Source organism: Eucyclogobius newberryi, unplaced genomic scaffold, assembly GCF_026437365.1.
Source record: "Eucyclogobius newberryi isolate DKJ021-1_F unplaced genomic scaffold, fEucNew1.0.hap1 SCAF_18, whole genome shotgun sequence".
Classification (NCBI taxonomy): Eukaryota; Metazoa; Chordata; class Actinopteri; order Gobiiformes; family Gobiidae; genus Eucyclogobius; species Eucyclogobius newberryi.
In genome coordinates, this window is record NW_027315812.1 from 11,771,412 (window position 1) to 11,782,757 (window position 11,346).

General features: G+C 56.8%; 2 protein-coding genes across 3 annotated transcripts in view; both read left to right on the forward strand.

Annotated features, from left to right (window-relative positions):
• LOC140364411 (matrix metalloproteinase-16-like) overlaps positions 1 to 11,346 on the forward strand; it is a 97,289-nt gene that overhangs the window by 83,511 nt on the left and 2,432 nt on the right. The gene's annotated exons all lie outside the window — the stretch shown is intronic.
• LOC140364410 (cyclic nucleotide-gated channel beta-3-like) overlaps positions 1 to 11,346 on the forward strand; it is a 174,203-nt gene that overhangs the window by 42,073 nt on the left and 120,784 nt on the right. The gene's annotated exons all lie outside the window — the stretch shown is intronic.

The following is an 11,346-nucleotide window of genomic DNA, read 5'->3' on the forward strand; positions in this document are numbered from 1 at the left end:
CCCACCACTCCCACCCACACACACCCCTCACACACCCACACCACCCCACCACCCCACTCCCACCACTCCCACACCCCACACACACCCCACTCTCACCACACCTCCCCACACCCTCCACACTCACCCCCACACCCACCCACCCTCCCCACCTCCTCCCCACACACACCCACACTCACCCCACACTCCTCCCTCACCCACCTCACACCTCCCTCTCCCTCTCCACCTCACCCACTCTCCCCACACCCCTCACTCCCCACTCACACCCACTCACACCCACACTCCCCTCACTCCTCACCCTCTCACTCCTCCCACACCTCACCCCTCTCACACCCACTCACACCCCTCACACCCCTCACCACCTCCCTCCCCTCTCCTCCCCTCTCACTCCCTCTCCCTCTCTCCCACTCTCTCCTCTCCTCCCCTCTCCCTCCCCTCTCACTCCCTCTCACTCCCTCTCTCTCCCCTCTCACTCCCTCTCTCTCCCCTCTCTCCTCCCCTCTCACTCCCTCTCACTCCCTCTCTCCCCTCTCACTCCCTCTCTCTCCCCTCTCTCTCCCCTCTCTCTCCCTCTCACTCCTCTCTCTCCCCTCTCCCTCTCCCTCTCACTCCCTCTCTCCCCTCTCTCTCCCTCTCACTCCCTCTCTCCCTCACTCTCCCTCTCTCTCCCCTCTCACTCCTCTCACTCCTCTCTCTCCCTCTCACTCCCTCTCTCTCCCACTCCCTCTCTCTCCCCTCTCTCTCCACTCTCCTCTCACTCCCCTCTCTCTCCCCTCTCTCTCCTCTCTCTCCCCTCTCTCTCCCTCTCACTCCCTCTCACTCCCTCTCACTCCCCTCTCTCTCCCTCTCACTCCCTCTCACCCCTCTCTCCCTCTCTCTCCTCTCACTCCTCTCTCCCTCTCTCACCCCTCTCACTCCCTCTCACTCCCTCTCTCTCCCCTCTCACTCCTCTCTCTCCCCTCTCCTCTCACTCCCTCTCACTCCCCTCTCTCTCCCTCTCTCTCCTCTCACTCCCTCTCACTCCCCTCTCTCTCCCCTCTCTCTCCCCTCTCTCTCCCCTCTCTCTCCCTCTCACTCCTCTCACTCCCTCTCTCTCCCTCTCTCTCCCCTCTCACTCCTCTCACTCTCTCTCTCTCACTCTCTCACTCCCCTCTCTCTCCCTCTCTCTCCCCTCTCACTCCTCTCACTCCCTCTCTCTCCTCTCTCTCCCCTCTCACTCCTCTCACTCCCTCTCTCTCCCCTCTCACTCCTCTCACTCCCCTCTCTCTCCCTCTCACTCCCCTCTCTCTCCCTCACTCCCTCTCTCTCCCCTCTCACTCCTCTCACTCCCTCTCTCTCCCCTCTCACTCCTCTCACTCCCCTCTCTCTCCCTCTCTCTCCCCTCTCACTCCTCTCACTCCCTCTCTCTCCCTCTCTCACTCCCTCTCACTCCCCTCTCTCTCCCCTCTCACTCCCCTCTCACTCCTCTCTCTCCCCTCTCTCTCCCCTCTCACTCCTCTCACTCCCTCTCTCTCCCCTCTCTCTCCCTCTCACTCCTCTCACTCCCCTCTCTCTCCCCTCTCACTCCTCTCACTCCCTCTCTCTCCTCTCTCTCCCTCTCACTCCTCTCACTCCCCTCTCTCTCCCCTCTCTCTCCTCTACTCATCTCCTCCCCTCTCTCTCCCTCTCTCTCCCCTCTCTCTCCCCTCTCACTCCTCTCACTCCCTCTCTCTCCCTCTCTCACTCCCCTCTCACTCCCCTCTCTCTCCCCTCTCACTCCCCTCTCTCTCCCTCTCACTCCCCTCTCTCTCCCCTCTCACTCCTCTCACTCCCCTCTCTCTCCCTCTCTGACTCCCTCTCTCTCTCCTCTCACTCCCCTCTCTCTCCCCTCTCACTCCTCTCACTCCCCTCTCTCTCCCCTCTCTCTCCCTCTCACTCCTCTCTCTCCCCTCTCTCACTCCTCTCACTCCCCTCTCTCTCCCCTCTCTCTCCCTCTCTCTCCCCTCTCACTCCTCTCACTCCCCTCTCTCTCCCTCTCTCTCCCTCTCACTCCCCTCTCTCTCCCCTCTCACTCCTCTCACTCCCCTCTCTCTCCCTCTCTACTCCCCTCTCTCTCTCCTCTCACTCCCCTCTCTCTCCCCTCTCACTCCTCTCACTCCCCTCTCTCTCCCCTCTCTCTCCCCTCTCACTCCTCTCTCTCCCCTCTCTCACTCCTCTCACTCCCCTCTCTCTCCCCTCTCTCCCCTCTCTCTCCCCTCTCACTCCTCTCACTCCCCTCTCTCTCCCTCTCACTCCCCTCTCTCTCCCCTCTCACTCCTCTCACTCCCCTCTCTCTCCCTCTCTCTCCCTCTCTCTCCCCTCTCACTCCTCTCACTCCTCTCACTCCCCTCTCACTCCCCTTCTCTCCCCTCTCTCTCCCTCTCTCTCCCCTCTCACTCCTCTCACTCCCCTCTCTCTCCCCTCTCTCTCCCTCTCTCTCCCCTCTCTTCCCCTCTCACTCCTCTCACTCCCCTCTCTCTCCCCTCTCTCTCTCCTCTCACTCCCCTCTCACTCCTCTCTCTCTCTCCTCTCACTCCTCTCACTCCCCTCACACTCCCCTCTCTCTCCCTCTCTCTCCCCTCTCTCTCCCCTCTCACTCCTCTCACTCCCCTCTCACTCCCCTCTCTCTCCCTCTCTCTCCCTCTCCCCTCTCTCTCCCTCTCTCTCCCTCTCTCTCCCCCTCTCACTCCTCTCACTCCTCTCACTCCCTCTCACTCCCCTTCTCTCCCCTCTCTCTCCCTCTCTCTCCCCTCTCACTCCTCTCACTCCCCTCTCACTCCCCTCTCTCTCCCCTCTCTCTCCTCTCTCTCCCTCTCTCTCCCCTCTCACTCCCCTCTCACTCCCCTCTCTCTCCCCTCTCTCTCCCTCTCTCACTCCCCTCTCACTCCCCTCTCTCCCCTCTCTCTCTCCTCTCACTCCCTCTCTCTCCCTCTCTCTCCCTCTCTCACTCCCCTCTCTCTCCCCTCTCTCTCCCCTCTCTCTCCCCTCTCACTCCTCTCTCTCCCCTCTCCTCTTACTCCCCTCTCACTCCCCTCTCTCTCCCCTCTCTCTCCCTCTCTCACTCCCCTCTCACTCCCCTCTCTCTCCCCTCTCTCTCCCTCTCTCTCCCCTCTCTCTCCCCTCTCACTCCTCTCACTCCCCTCTCTCTCCCCTCTCTCTCCCCTCTCACTCCTCTCACTCCTCTCTCTCTCACTCTCTCACTCCCTCTCTCTCCCCTTTCTCTCCCCTCTCACTCCTCTCACTCCCCTCTCTCTCCTCTCTCTCCCCTCTCACTCCTCTCACTCCCCTCTCTCCCCTCTCACTCCTCTCACTCCCCTCTCTATCCCTCTCTCACTCCCCTCTCTCTCTCTCTCACTCCCTCTCTCTCCCCTCTCACTCCTCTCACTCCCCTCTCTCTCCCCTCTCACTCCTCTCACTCCCCTCTCTCTCCCCTGTCTCCCCTCTCACTCCTCTCACTCCCCTCTCTCTCCCTCTCTCACTCCCCTCTCACTCCCCTCTCTGTCCCCTCTCACTCCCCTCTCACTCCTCTCTCTCCCCTCTCTCTCCCCTCTCACTCCTCTCACTCCCCTCTCTCTCCCCTCTCTCTCCCCTCTCACTCCTCTCACTCCCCTCTCTCTCCCCTCTCACTCCTCTCACTCCCCTCTCTCTCCCTCTCTCTCCCCTCTCACTCCTCTCACTCCCCTCTCTCTCCCTCTCTCTCCCCTCTTACTCATCTCACTCCCCTCTCTCTCCCCTCTCTCCCCTCTCTCTCCCCTCTCACTCCTCTCACTCCCCTCTCTCTCCCTCTCTCACTCCCCTCTCACTCCCCTCTCTCTCCCCTCTCACTCCCCTCTCTCTCCCCTCTCACTCCCCTCTCTCTCCCCTCTCACTCCTCTCACTCCCCTCTCTCTCCCTCTCTGACTCCCTCTCTCTCTCCTCTCACTCCCCTCTCTCTCCCCTCTCACTCCTCTCACTCCCCTCTCTCTCCCCTCTCTCTCCCCTCTCACTCCTCTCTCTCCCCTCTCTCACTCCTCTCACTCCCCTCTCTCTCCCCTCTCTCTCCCCTCTCTCTCCCCTCTCACTCCTCTCACTCCCCTCTCTCTCCCTCTCTCACCCCTCTCTCTCCCCTCTCTCTCCCCTCTCACTCCTCTCACTCCCCTCTCTCTCCCTCTCTCACTCCCCTCTCTCTCTCCTCTCACTCCCCTCTCTCTCCCCTCTCACTCCTCTCACTCCCTCTCTCTCCCCTCTCTCTCCCTCTCTCTCCCCTCTCACTCCTCTCTCTCCCCTCTCTCCCCTCTCACTCCTCTCACTCCCCTCTCTCTCCCCTCTCTCTCCCCTCTCACTCCTCTCACTCCCCTCTCTCTCCCTCTCTCACTCCCTCTCTCTCCCCTCTCTCTCCCCTCTCACTCCCCTCTCTCTCCCTCTCTCACTCCCCTCTCTCTCCCCTCTCTCTCCCCTCTCTCTCCCTCTCACTCCCCTCTCTCACTCCCCTCTCTCTCCCCTCTCTCCCCTCTCACTCCTCTCACTCCCCTCTCTCTCCCCTCTCTCTCCCCTCTCACTCCTCTCACTCCCCTCTCTCTCCCTCTCTCACTCCCCTCTCTCTCCCCTCTCTCTCCCCTCTCACTCCTCTCACTCCCCTCTCTCTCCCCTCTCACTCCCCTCTCTCTCCCCTCTCACTCCTCTCACTCCCCTCTCTCTCCCTCTCTCACTCCCCTCTCTCTCCCCTCTCTCTCCCCTCTCTCTCCCCTCTCTCTCCCCTCTCACTCCTCTCTCACTCCTCTCACTCCCCTCTCTCTCCCCTCTCACTCCTCTCACTCCCCTCTCTCTCCCTCTCTCACTCCCCTCTCTCTCCCCTCTCTCCCCTCTCTCTCCCCTCTCACTCCTCCCACTCCCCTCTCTCTCCCTCTCTCACTCCCCTCTCTCTCTCTCTCACTCCCCTCTCTCTCCCCTCTCACTCCTCTCACTCCCCTCTCACTCCCCTCTCTCTCCCCTCTCTCTCCCCTCTCTCTCCCCTCTCACTCCTCTCACTCCCCTCTCTCTCCCTCTCTCACTCCCCTCTCTCTCTCCTCTCACTCCCCTCTCTCTCCCCTCTCACTCCTCTCACTCCCCTCTCTCTCCCCTCTCTCTCCCCTCTCTCTCCCCTCTCACTCCTCTCTCTCCCCTCTCACTCCTCTCACTCCCCTCTCTCTCCCCTCTCTCTCCCCTCTCACTCCTCTCACTCCCCTCTCTCTCCCCTCTCACTCCTCTCACTCCCCTCTCACTCCCCTCTCTCTCCCCTCTCTCTCCCCTCTCACTCCTCTCACTCCCCTCTCTCTCCCTCTCTCTCCCCTCTCTCTCCCCTCTCACTCCTCTCACTCCCCTCTCTCTCTCCTCTCACTCCCCTCTCTCTCCCCTCTCACTCCTCTCACTCCCCTCTCTCTCCCCTCTCTCTCCCCTCTCACTCCTCTCTCTCCCCTCTCTCTCCCCTCTCACTCCTCTCACTCCCCTCTCTCTCCCCTCTCTCTCCCCTCTCACTCTTCTCACTCCCCTCTCTCTCCCTCTCTCACTCCCCATTCTCTCCCCTCTCGCTCCCCTCTCACTCCTCTCACTCCCCTCTCTCTCCCCTCTCTCTCCCCTCTCACTCCTCTCACTCCCCTCTCTCTCCCTCTCTCACTCCCCTCTCTCTCCCCTCTCTCTCCCCTCTCTCTCCCCTCTCACTCCTCTCTCTCCCTCTCTCACTCCTCTCACTCCCCTCTCTCTCCCCTCTCACTCCTCTCACTCCTCTCACTCCCCTCTCTCCCCCCTCTCTCTCCCCTCTCACTCCTCTCACTCCCCTCTCTCTCCCCTCTTACTCATCTCACTCCCCTCTCTCTCCCCTCTCTCTCCCCTCTCTCTCCCCTCTCACTCCTCTCACTCCCCTCTCTCTCCCTCTCTCTCCCCTCTCACTCCCCTCTCTCTCCCCTCTCACTCCTCTCACTCCCCTCTCTCTCCCTCTCTGACTCCCCTCTCTCTCTCCTCTCACTCCCCTCTCTCTCCCCTCTCACTCCTCTCACTCCCCTCTCTCTCCCCTCTCTCTCTCCCTCTCACTCCTCTCTCTCCCCTCTCTCACTCCTCTCACTCCCCTCTCTCTCCCCTCTCTCTCCCCTCTCTCTCCCCTCTCACTCCTCTCACTCCCCTCTCTCTCCCTCTCTCACTCCCCTCTCTCTCCCCTCTCACTCCTCTCACTCCCCTCTCTCTCCCCTCTCTCTCCCTCTCTCTCTCCCCTCTCTCTCCCTCTCTCTCCCCTCTCACTCCCCTCTCTCTCCCCTCTCTCTCCCCTCTCACTCCTCTCACTCCCCTCTCTCTCCCTCTCACTCCCCTCTCTCTCCCCTCTCTCTCCCTCTCACTCCCCTCTCTCTCCCTCTCTCACTCCCCTCTCTCTCCCCTCTCTCTCCCCTCTCTCTCCCCTCTCACTCCCCTCTCTCACTCCCCTCTCTCTCCCCTCTCTCTCCCCTCTCACTCCTCTCACTCCCCTCTCTCTCCCCTCTCTCTCCCCTCTCTCTCCCCTCTCACTCCTCTCACTCCCCTCTCTCTCCCTCTCTCACTCCCCTCTCTCTCCCCTCTCTCTCCCCTCTCCCTCTCTCACTCCCCTCTCTCTCCCCTCTCTCTCCCCTCTCTCTCCCCTCTCACTCCTCTCTCTCCCCTCTCTCTCCCCTCTCACTCCTCTCACTCCCCTCTCTCTCCCCTCTCACTCCTCTCTCTCCCCTCTCTCTCCCCTCTCTCTCCCCTCTCACTCCTCCCACTCCCCTCTCTCTCCCTCTCTCACTCCCCTCTCTCTCTTCTCTCACTCCCCTCTCTCTCCCCTCTCACTCCTCTCACTCCCCTCTCTCTCCCCTCTCACTCCTCTCACTCCCCTCTCACTCCCCTCTCTCCCCCTCTCTCTCCCCTCTCACTCCTCTCACTCCCTCTCTCTCCCTCTCTCACTCCCCTCTCTCTCCTCTCACTCCCCTCTCTCTCCCCTCTCACTCCTCTCTCTCCCTCTCTCTCCCCTCTCACTCCTCTCACTCCCCTCTCTCTCCCCTCTCACTCCTCTCACTCCCCTCTCTCTCCCCTCTCACTCCTCTCACTCCCCTCTCTCTCCCTCTCTCACTCCCCTCTCTCTCCCCTCACTCCCCTCTCTCTCCCCTCTCTCTCCCCTCTCACTTCACTCCCCTCTCTCTCCCCTCTCACTCCTCTCACTCCCTCTCACTCTCTCTCCCCTCTCTCTCCTCTCACTCCTCTCTCCCTCTCCTCTCTACTCCCCTCTCACTCCCCTCTCTCTCCCCTCTCACTCCTCTCACTCCCCTCTCTCTCCCTCTCTCCTCTCACTCCCCTCTCTCTCTCCTCTCACTCCCCTCTCTCTCCCCTCTCACTCCTCTCACTCCCTCTCTCTCCCTCTCTCTCTCCTCTCTCTCACCTCTCTCTCACCTCTCACTCCTCTCACTCCCCTCTCTCTCCCTCTCTCACTCCCCTCTCTCTCCCCTCTCTCTCCCCTCTCACTCCTCTCACTCCCCTCTCTCTCCCTCTCTCACTCACTCCCTTTCTCTCTCCTCTCTCTCCCCTCTCACTCCTCTCACTCCCCTCTCTCTCCCTCTCACTCCTCTCTCTCCCCTCTCTCTCCCCTCTCACTCCTCTCACTCCCTCTCTCTCTCCCTCTCACTCCTCTCTCTCCCCTCTCTCTCCCCTCTCACTCCTCTCACTCCCCTCTCTCTCCCTCTCTCCCCTCTCACTCCTCTCACTCCCCTCTCTCTCCCTCTCTCACTCCCTCTCACTCCCTCTCTCTCCCTCTCTCTCTCCCCTCTCTCTCCCTCTCACTCCTCTCACTCCCCTCTCTCTCCCTCTCTCTCTCCCTCTCTCTCCCCTCTCTCTCCCCTCTCACTCCTCACTCCCCTCTCTCTCCCTCTCTCACTCCCTCTCTCTCCCCTCTCTCTCCCTCTCTCTCCCCTCTCTCTCCCCTCTCTCTCCCCTCTCTCTCCCCTCTCACTCCTCTCACTCCCCTCTCTCTCCCTCTCTCACTCCCCTCTCACTCCCCTCTCTCTCCCTCTCTCTCTCCCCTCTCTCTCCCCTCTCACTCCCCTCTCTCTCCCTCTCTCTCTCCCCTCTCTCTCCCCTCTCTCTCCCCTCTCTCTCCCCTCTCACTCCTCTCACTCCCCTCTCTCTCCCTCTCTCACTCCCCTCTCTCTCCCCTCTCTCTCCCCTCTCTCTCCCCTCTCACTCCTCTCACTCCCCTCTCTCTCCCTCTCTCACTCCCCTCTCACTCCCCTCTCTCTCCCTCTCTCTCTCCCCTCTCTCTCCCCTCTCACTCCCCTCTCTCTCCCTCTCTCTCTCCTCCCCTCTCTCTCCCCTCTCTCTCCCCTCTCTCTCCCCTCTCACTCCTCTCACTCCCCTCTCTCTCCCTCTCTCACTCCCTCTCTCTCCCCTCTCTCTCCCCTCTCTCTCCCCTCTCACTCCTCTCACTCCCCTCTCTCTCCCTCTCTCACTCCCCTCTCTCTCCCCTCTCTCTCCCCTCTCTCTCCCCTCTCTCTCCCCTCTCTCTCCCCTCTCACTCCTCTCACTCCCCTCTCTCTCCCTCTCTCACTCCCCTCTCACTCCCCTCTCTCTCCCTCTCTCTCTCCCCTCTCTCTCCCCTCTCACTCCTCTCACTCCCCTCTCTCTCCCTCTCTCTCTCCCCTCTCTCTCCCCTCTCTCTCCCCTCTCTCTCCCCTCTCACTCCTCTCACTCCCCTCTCTCTCCCTCTCTCACTCCCCTCTCTCTCCCCTCTCTCTCCCCTCTCTCTCCCCTCTCACTCCTCTCACTCCCCTCTCTCTCCCTCTCTCACTCCCCTCTCACTCCCCTCTCTCTCCCTCTCTCTCTCCCCTCTCTCTCCCCTCTCACTCCTCTCACTCCCCTCTCTCTCCCTCTCTCTCTCCCCTCTCTCTCCCCTCTCTCTCCCCTCTCTCTCCCCTCTCACTCCTCTCACTCCCCTCTCTCTCCCTCTCTCACTCCCCTCTCTCTCCCCTCTCTCTCCCCTCTCTCTCCCCTCTCTCTCCCCTCTCACTCCTCTCACTCCCCTCTCTCTCCCTCTCTCTCTCCCCTCTCTCTCCCCTCTCTCTCCCCTCTCACTCCTCTCACTCCCCTCTCTCTCCCTCTCTCACTCCCCTCTCTCTCCCCTCTCTCTCCCCTCTCTCTCCCCTCTCTCTCCTCTCACTCTCCTCTCACTCCCCCCTCTCTCCCCTCTCGCCGGGGCGACCGATTCAGCCGCAGTGACAGGGTTTTTTGACCTTTCACATGATCAAGTTATTGTTATTGTTAATGTTAGAAGGGGCCGTTTGTAAAAAGACCAAATAATAACATACTTTTTGGGCATTGAAAGTACTTTAAACTATTAATTAAAACATTATTGTAATAAAAGGAAAACTACTACCCTTTTTTAACTTCTATTATACTGTGTATTCATTATTTTTTTCAACGATTACTAATATCACGACTTCTACCGCTATTATACTACTACTTATGTTGGTCAAAAGTATTTTAAATCAGATACTAATCAATACATGGTTTCAATACTAAAAAATCACATAAACTGGGCAAAATTTGACTTTCCTGAACAGTTACAGAACAATCTTGGGCTTTATACCACAAGACAACAGCGATCAACAAAGAAAGTACTTGAAGTATTTTTTCTTTGACTGTCTTGTGCTATTACTTTCTGTTTTGTTTTCTCTCTGTTTTTTGTCTGAAAGATAAAAAAAGTTGATCATCATGGTGTTGAACATGAAAACGAGTATATTCCTTTGTATCAAAAAGGAGTTTGAAATCTTAGTATTGTGACAGCCCTACTACTACTACAACTACTACTACTTCTACTAGTACTACTATTAAACTGTTTTTGTATGTTTTAACTTCTTCTCAGATCAGTGCCTTCAGTTTCAAACGTCTCAATTTCAAAAACATTCTCCTGAAATCTACCTTTTAAACTTATTACTACCATCGAATGAATGACAACTACAGCAACGGCCGCTACTAAAAGTATCACTATTACTACTACTTCTAACACAAACACCAATAACACGACTAAAACTAATCCTACCTCTAGTTTCTATGAGATACGCACTAACTATATATTGGATTTACTTAAGGTCATGAGCTCCACTTCGGCGCATACCTCACAATACTAAAAGTAATTATGAATCACTATGTGACTTCTTCACACTAGAGAATATAAAAGACTAATCCAAATAAATGAGCTCGGAGCCACTTTACCCTGCAGTGCTTGACGTACAGTATTAATCCGCATTCAGCCACGGGTCCTTCTGAAAGTCCTTGTTTTTGCGCCTCACTTTCATCAATAATGTGAGGCCGGCTGTTCCTCTGTGTCCACGGCGTCCACCCGGCGCCCTCACTTTACATTCAGAGCGTTTCCTCGCGCCTTTTTCACGGCCAGAGCGGGCATGAATAATAAATCGCGCAAAACAAAGTGTGTAATAGGGACTGTAAGCCGCGTGCAGTTTACTCAGCACATTCGTGGCACCGCGCTGAAACACTCTCTTAGCATATTATTCTAATATTAGCAGCGTTGTGTGGCTTTGCAAGTGGTCTCTAGTGGGAGTCGGCTCAATATTTCTCTAAAAGGAGGTCATCCTATTAAAAATGCTCATTTACTGTATGTTATCTGGAATCGTGTTTGTTTATTTCCCCCCAAAAAACACTGCTGACTCAAAATTAGAGCAGGGCAATGTATCTAATCCGTCTAATGTGGAGTTTTATGTTTTTAAAATATATAAAGTTGCATAAGAAGCACATTGTGTATAAGACATGATCTAAAAGCAGTGGGTAAAGTTATATTTCAGCACATTTGGGTGTCCGTTCAGTTCATTTTCAAGACTCAAACTTCAACAAAGACATTCACAGTCTTTTAACTTTTTTTTGATAGATAAGAACTATTACCCAATTATGATTATCAGGAGGATTAAGAAATAAAGTATGATTTCAGCAGCTTGTTAGATGCAGAGCTCTGGCACACGTCGCACACGGTAATTAATCCCAGTGGACGCTTAAATGCATCTGGGCAAAGCGATGCAATTGGAGACTGAAACAGGAGTAATGGCTTGTGAGATGTTTTTTTTGTGGTTTTGTTTTTATTGTTCGCCCTTCGTGACCTCGCCGCCTGCAACTGCAACTGTGCGAGAAGCAGAACAAAACCTGTATAAATCATATTTTACACCACGGTAAAGAATTAGATCTAAACTCTCAAATCTGACGCTTCAAAAGGAGAAATCGCAACTGTTGTTTTCACCCTAATCATTAAATTCATCAGACAAAAATGTCCTTTGTGCATATTATAGTACAAAAGAAAAAGAAGGTATACCAGTATGT